An 8429-nucleotide genomic window follows, 5' to 3' on the forward strand; every position below is an offset into this window, starting at 1 on the left:
CATCCTGTTTATAATATGTTTATAGCTGCAAATATAGGTCTCTCATATATTTCACATCATAAATAGGTTGAATGGATAATCTACAGAACCAGAAGGAAAAGCAAACTTGAAACCTTCACATAAAAGTTCTGGGCCAGATCCTCAGAAAGTGTCAATTCATGCTGTTCCATTGACTTTAATGGATCCATGTGGATTTACACGATAGGGTGATACGGCCTCCTATTCCCACTTTATTTATTCTTGATTGGTAGACATTAGTGGTTCTGAAAATGTGATCCTTCCACCAGTAGCCCTTCCTGGTGCCTCACAGCATAGACCCTTTTGAGAACCAAGCAGCAGGGTACTGAGCAACAGGCTCCATAAACTACAGGTGGGTCCCTGAGAGGGTCATTTTCTTAAGAAATGGAAAAGTTGGGAAACCCTGGAAAATGCAAGTCTGTGCTAGAGGATTGTGCTTCTGGAAGAGGAGGAGGATCTGGTTTATATCCCAAATGTTGCTGGGAGCTCCAATCATGTACAATAGTGACAGCTTAGGTGGGAATTGATTTGTTACAGTAACCATGTATATCAAAAACTACATAGAGAAGAAGAGAGAGGCTAGCAATTGGGAAATTCCAGAGGGGAGACAGTTTAATCTTTTAACCAATCACAATAATTGCCTCCCCGCCACCATTACAAAGTGAGTTTTCCCATTCTCCACCTAACTCCAATGAGAGAAGAAATTGATTTCATATCACATTTCACACATCATTTATTCAGCCTCCCCAGAGAGAGGCTTCTGTACAATGGCACAAAAGACATTGTAATTTATTTACTGCCCATCTACTTGTCTCTTTGCTGAGTGGTAGGAAAGCCAACCCGGGTGCAAACCCAAGGATTCAGATTGTTCAGTGAAGCTTGCCCAGTGAATACTAGCACACTAAATCATGCCTGACAGACTATTGTTGTGGTGGGGGGGGGCTTTTGTTTGCTTTTTTTTTTTTCAAGTGGTGTTGCTTTTCACTCAGGGCAGTGTTATGGGGCTCCAGCAGAAGACAGTGGGAGAGATAAGGGAGCACATGGTTCAGTGCGGGAATGCATCGGCACCATTCCCATCTACGTGAAAAACAGCATTGAGCATTCTCACGTTGCTTTTCTCGTTATCATTTGGCTTCAAACATACGAATTAACGTGGCATCTCCTTAATCATAGTCCAGCAGGGCAATAGGTAAGATAACTTGCTACTGTGCTTCTGTCTCACCAACAAGCCTTTCACCTGTGGTTTCATAGATTCCAAGGCCAGAAGGACAATTGTGATTATCTAGTCTGACCTCCTTATAAAACAGGCCATAGAACTTCCCCACAATAATTCCTAGAGCAGATCTTTTAGAAAAACATCCAATGATGATTTAAAAAATTGTCAGTGATGGAGAATCCACCACAACCCTTGATAAATTGTTCCAGAGATTAATTACTCTCACTGTGAAAAAATTAGACCTTATTTGACTAGCTTCAACTTCCAGTCATTGGAATGTGTTATACCTTTGTCTGCTATAGTGAAGAGCCCATTATTAAATATTTGTTCCCCTTATAGATACTTATAGACTCATCAAATCACCCCTTAATCTTCTTTGTTAAACTGAATAGATTGAGCTCCTTGGAAACATCATTGGAAGGCACGTTTTCTAATCCTTTAATCATTCTCATGGCTCTTCTCTGAACCCTCTCCAATGTATCAACATCCTTCTTGAATTGTGGACACCAGAACTGGACAAAGTATTCCAGCAGTGATCACACCAGTGCCAAACACAGAAGTAAAATAATCTCTCTACTCCTGCTTGAGATTCCCATGTTTATGCATCTCAGGATCACATTAGCATTTTTGGCCACAGTGTCACACTGGCAGCTCATGTTCAGCTGATTATCCATCATGATCCCCAAATCTTTTTCAGAGTCACTGCTTCCCAGGGTAAAGTCTGCCATCTATGGATTCTTTGTACCTCAAAGCATAAGAACGTAAGATGACTATACTGGATCAGAACAATGGTCCATCTAGCCCAATATCCTGTCTCCCAGTGGTGGCTGCTGCTGCCAGATGCTCCAAAGGGAAAGCACAGAATAAGGCAATTATCGAGTGATCCATCTATGTCCTCCAGTCCCAGCTTCTGGCAGTTGGACGTTTAGGGACATCCAAAGCATGGGGTTATGTCTCTGACCACCTTGGCTAATACCGATTGATGGACCTATCCTCTATGAATTATCTAATTCCTTTTTTAACCCAATTATATTTTTGGCCTTCACAAAATCTCCTGGGAATGAGTTCCACATGATGACTGTGCATTATGTGAAGAAATACTTCTTTATGTTAGTTTTTAAACTGGTGCCTATTAATTTCATTGGGTGAACCCCTGATTCTTGTGTTATTTGAAGGACTAAAAAACACTTCGTTCTTCACTTTGTCCACATCATTGACCATTTTATACACCTCTATCATATCCCCTCTTAGTCAACTCTTTTGTAAGATGAACGTTCCCAGTCTTTTTAATCTCTCCTCATATGAAAGCTGTTCCATAACCCTCATCATTTCTGAGGCCCTTCTCTGTACATGTTCCAATTCTAATACATCTTTTTTGAGAGGCAATGATGAGAACTGCATTGTGATATTTTCTGTTTTATTATCTCTCTCTCTTTCTTGGGGGTCCCTAACATTCTGTTAGCTTTTTTGACTGGCACTGCACACTGAGCAGATGTTTTCAGAGAACTATCCACAATGACTGCATAATCTCTGAGTGGTAACAGCTAATTTAGACCCCATCATTTGGTATGTAGAGTTGGGATTATGTTTTTGAATGTTCATTACTTCGTACTTATCAACACTGAATTTCATCTTCTATTTTGTTGCCCAGTCACCCAGTTTTGTGAGATCCCTTTGTAGCTCTTCGCAGTCAGTTTGGGATTAACTATCTTGAGTAATTTTGTATCATCTGCAAACTGTGCCACCTCACTCTTCATGCCTTTATTTCCAGATTATTTATGAATACATTGAACAGCTCTGGTGCCCTTACAGATCCTTGGGGGACCTCGCTCCCCTGTGAAAACTGGCTGTTTATTCCTATCAATTGTTTCCTATCTTTTAACCAGTTATCCCATGACGGCTTACTTTGCTTAAAAGCCTTTTATGAGGGACCCTGTCAAAGGCTTTCTGAGAGCCCAAGTACACTATATATCCACTGGATCACCCTTGTCCACATTCTCTCTCTTTTTTTTTTTTTTGTATAAGTTAAATAAATTTCCAAACAAAAAGTCATTTTGAACCAGAAGATGAAACTTTTTGTTCAGGAAATGTTGAAACAGGACATTCCAACAGTTTTGAATCTTTTTCTTTTCTTTTCTTTTTTTTAAAATCCAATTTAGAGATTCATTTAAACCAATGCTTTTGGTCTGATGAATTGGCATTTTCCAGCTAAAAAAGGTTTTGTTGGAAAATTCCCGACTAACTGCAGTTGGAGATCTGATTCCAATATTTCACACAGTTCTCCAGAGGTCATAAAGAGGGGATGCTTGCCTGAATCAGTGGTTTGAATATCCCCCCACCCCCCAGCTAGAGCAATTCAGAAGTGACATTGGGCAAAGTGAATGCCAGGGAAAAGAGCCCATTGAAGCTGTCATCTAGTGTCACCTCCTTTTATTCTCCAAAATAAAGGCAATTGGTTTTGAGCAGTGAAAACACTGGAGATTTTAGGAACAATTGTTCTGAGGTAATGCCTGGAAACAAACTGACAGGGGCAAGTTCCTCCTTTAATTGTGCCTCAAAGCAAAAACCGTAGCTGGCAATGCCACATGTAGCTGCAGATCCAACATCCGAGGGATGCCACTGATCCTGTAAAACTGCAAGATACAAAATATGACACTGGAAGAAACTACTTAAAAGATAGGCATGAAATGAAGGAGGTTGTCACTTTAAGTAGAAGGCAGAAGGAATGCCCCAAGGCCCATTTTAATATGTCATCTGCCCTGACTTCTCAGTTTGAAAGGACCCAGATCTTGGCTTTTTTCCTCTGCACAGATGTTCATCTGTGTCCCATCTGATATGAATATTTCTTGTCTGGTTTCTTGGCTCCGATCTCTTTATCTCGGCTGTGTGTCCTTCCTCTGGGCCTGACAGCAAAGTCACGGATGTGCAAGAAGGGAGAGAAAGGCCAGGGCAGGGAGAGGTTTGGGCTCAAATTTATCAACAAGTGCTTGACATTCCTCATGATGCTCTTTATTTCATTAAAATCCCACCTGTGTCATTGGAAGTTTTGCAGCCAAAAATTAGTTGGGAATGAAGCCAAGGAGCTGAGCAGGACTATATGGGGTTTTGCACCTAAAGAATTGCAACAAATGATAAACCATGTCCCAGTGCAACTGTTTATATTTATTTTGCTGGTCACATATGGTAAATATTCATGATTCACCTGGTGTTGTGAGTCTGACGAGTAATACAAAGTGCACGTCTGCTCTACAATAACTGTGGATGATAAAAGGATATTGGGAGAAGAATTTTCTTTCAGCAATAACCAGAATGTGGATCAAGTGGATAGTATGGATCTGAATTTCACATGGGCAGTTTTAATGTCAGGTGGGTTTTGAATGTGCAACTACTAATACCCATCTATGCACTGGTGAGCATATGTGGAAGTGTGTGAATGCATGAAATTGTGCATATTATGCTGGAGGCTGTATTAAGGTCAGACTGAATTACATCATAGAAATAAATTATACCTTTTTCCTTATGTAGCACCTTTCGCCTGAACATCTCTAAACCTTCTCTAAATAAATATATGAATTAATGTTAATGTTAATTAAATTATCCTCATGTTTGGCATGTAAGGTAGGTAAATTAATAATTACAGATGAAAAGAGCAAGCCCCAAGAGATTAAATGACTTGCCCAAAGTCAACCAGTAACTCAGTGTCAGGGATCAGAACTCTGGGCTCACAATTTCCAGTTCTGATATTTAACCTCAAGTTCATGTTTCATACTTAGGGCTCTTCGTTTTCTGTTTTTACTGCACACCACTGAAAAATTCCTGGGTTTAAAAAGCTCAATATTCAGATTTTTTTAACTGCTCAAAGTCGCTAGCTCTGGCTCCCCATGGCAGACTCTCCACCGGACGGCACAGCTAACCTACACAAGGGAGGGTAGCTGTTGCAGCTGGACTGATGGGATGGGTGAGAAGGGCTGCTGAGACCATCCGAATATTGCAGAGACAGAATGCAGGGAGCAGATGGCTGTGCCCGGTGAGTACTGGCTTCCTCCTGACCCCTGGCCATTCAGCATGGCCCCAAGAGGATACAGACCTTCCCTCTCTCCTTAGGGCACCCCTTCCCTCCTGTTTGCTTCTCCGTGAGTACCAGGCACGATCTGCCTCCTGTACTGGGGGACCATGCGCACCCTGTGATGTCGCCGAGATATCATGACAATTCCCCATCCTAGCTGTGGGTCCATTCTTTCCAGACTCCCCAAAAGGCCCAGGGCTAGAAACCTGGCTTTTAGCATGAATGCTGAGATTGTCTTTCACATTGCTGGGTTCTCCCAAGTTACAGGGGGGTCCCCATGGCTATGGGCTTTCCAAGGGTCAAATGCCAGGCCTGCTAGCCAGCTGTATTTATACGTGAACGCTTTGTTCCTCCTTTTTATTAACACCTGCTTCTCCTGTGCAGCACAGCGAATGAGTGTTGGAAGTTTTTTTTTTTGTTTTGTTTTTGCCAGTAATTCAGATCCTGCCTCTACTCCCTTTGGCATCAAACAGCTAAACTGGCATCGGTCTCCAAAGGAGAATGAGCCTGGAACATGACACTCTGAAAACACAGTTGCAACCCTCTAGCACCCAGGACTTTTAGAATTTGCACTGAAGTCCCTTCTATCAAACATAACTGTTTGAGCAAGTCACCAAGCGTAAACTATGTTTTAAACGCTGTTTTATTTTTGTAATGGGGATCAGAGATAATGGTTTCATAAACAATAAACTCAGACTTTTCTCTATTTGTTGCTTTTCCCCTCTCTTTCTGCTGCCCCATATTTTTCACCCATTTTTTCAATTTTTTGAAATAAACACTGATAAATTTCCAGGAAATTTTAAATAAAATAAAAATTGGAAACAAAAAGCCTTATTCATACTTAAGACCCCCCTGGTAGAACAGAGTCATTTGCTGAGCATCCTCAAATCCAATTGGAATTCAAGGCACTTGAGACCTCACAGGAATCACTCAGGACCCTCAAAAGATACAGTATCTAGATGCTAAAGGCAAAATTTTGCACTCAGTTTCAGCAGTGCAAATGCGAAGTAAATCCAGTGAAGTCACAAACAATATGGGTAAAACTGAAAACAGACTTCTCTACTTTAACCTTTTTGTGTTACAATTACCTACTCTTGCTACCACTGAGGCAGTTCCAAGCTGGGAACTGTAGTGCAGATAAGGTAGACAAGGTGATTTGACCTGTCCTGTGGGCTTGGATAAAGCAGGTATAGATGACAGTGGTCAGAAAGCCAGCAGCTGGTTTACACAAGCACTCCTTCAGCTGTTGCAGTCTGGGCACTGCTTTTGTGTGGTCCTGGAGTGTCAGCAGTCAAGGGAAAAGGAGAAAGGGTGAAGCGTTAGGGTTAATAAAGTGAAAACTAAAAGAAGTACTTATGTTTCCAAGCACAAACAGAAGTTCTTTACTCACTGAGTGTGACTTTGATTCGGGGTGGTTCAGAATTTTCTATCAAAGCTTTCCCCCTCCCGCTCAGGGAAAAATTGGGCTTTCAGCTAACTTATACATTGCAGAAAGAAAAGGAGTACTTGTGGCACCTTAGAGACTAACAAATTTATTTGCGCATAAGCTTTCGTGAGCTACAGCTCACTTCATCAGATGCATGCAGTGAAAGTTTGCTTTCCTTGAAAACTTTTTTACACATAATTGAGAAAGACAATTTGGAGGTGGTTTCAGCAGAAAATGTTTCAGGTTTTTGGTTTTGAGACAAAATGGCAACATTTTCCATGGGAAAAAAAAACCATCTTCTGACCCAGTGGAATGAGTACTGGACTGCAAATTAAGAGCTCTGGGTTCTAATTCCTACCCTGTCATTGGCCTACTGAGATACCTCAGGCAAATCACTTCCCTCTCTCTGTCTCGATTTCCCCATTTGTAAAATAGAATTAATAATGCTTGCCTCCTTTATAATGTGCTTTGAGATCTTCAGATGAAGAGTGCTGTATAAGAACTAGGTATGGTTATTACATGCTGGGGTTGTAAAATCCAATGAATCAAAACTCCTGCATTTTTACTGGAAGTGAAATACATCAAAAAGTATGGTGTGCTGAGCTAAATTATCAATGAACTTGCATTGATGGGAAAAACCAAAACATTTGGGGCCAGTTAATATGCCCACCATGGTTCAATTCTTGTGCAGGTGCGCAGTATTGTTATTCTAATAGCTTCCTGCCGTACCCCTTTCCTCTGTAAGCCTCAATGCCAATTAAAATGTGATCCATCACAGAATGTTTCCAAAACAATGGGGAATGTCCAACTTTCATGTACAGGCATGCAAAACCCCAGGCAGTAAAAGAGAAGCAGCATTCAGCTCTTCCCAGTTCTGTAAAGCTGAGTGGTGGGGGATGTTCTTTTGTGTAGTCTTGGAGACTGCGGGTTTTAGGTTGTATTAAGAGAGGGCGACCAGACTTCCGCTCAGCAAAAGGTTGGTTAATAAATGCATCTGACGCCTTGTGTTGAAATGACAATGTCTGGATATTAGGCCTCTAGGGAAAGGCGGCGGATTGGATGGCACAAGCAGATGCTTCTATGGTTTGGCAAACAGCTGAATCCAGCTTCCAGGCAGCAGAAAGGGAATGCCTTCATTTCTTTGTCTGAATCAAGAAGAGCCAATGTTTTCATTGTGTGGAGATACACAATCATGCTGCAATGGAAACCTCAGCCTTTACAGTAAATAAAAGGTGGGCAACTCAATGGTGTTGTGAAATTCACAAGCTCGTTAAAAGCAGCTGATATGCTTTTCTTTCTGCCCTGAATGATAGAACCCCCTCTGTGATGCAAATAGGCATCAGAGGGGCTGAGTGCTTCTGTTGGTATGCAGGACATGGCTTTGCCACCAAAGACATTGTAAAAAGAAAATGAGTACTTGTGGCACCTTAGAGACTAACCAATTTATTTGAGCATGAGCTTTCGTGAGCCACAGCTCACTTCATCAGATGTGTACCGTGGAAACTGCAGCCACAAAGACATTGTGTTTTTCTGGTTTGCATTTCCAGGCAACATCCCTGCATCTGCTACAGTTATCATGCAGTGGGAAGTCCTCAGCACCCTTAGTCCATAGTGACAGCTCTGAGCGCTGCATGCCGTAGCTCCCATTGATTTACCAATGCTCAGCACCTCCCAGGAGATGCTTGGGCACCTTGGGTTAGGGC

This window comes from Caretta caretta, chromosome 14 (genome assembly GCF_965140235.1).
Source record: "Caretta caretta isolate rCarCar2 chromosome 14, rCarCar1.hap1, whole genome shotgun sequence".
NCBI classification, from domain to species: domain Eukaryota; kingdom Metazoa; phylum Chordata; order Testudines; family Cheloniidae; genus Caretta; species Caretta caretta.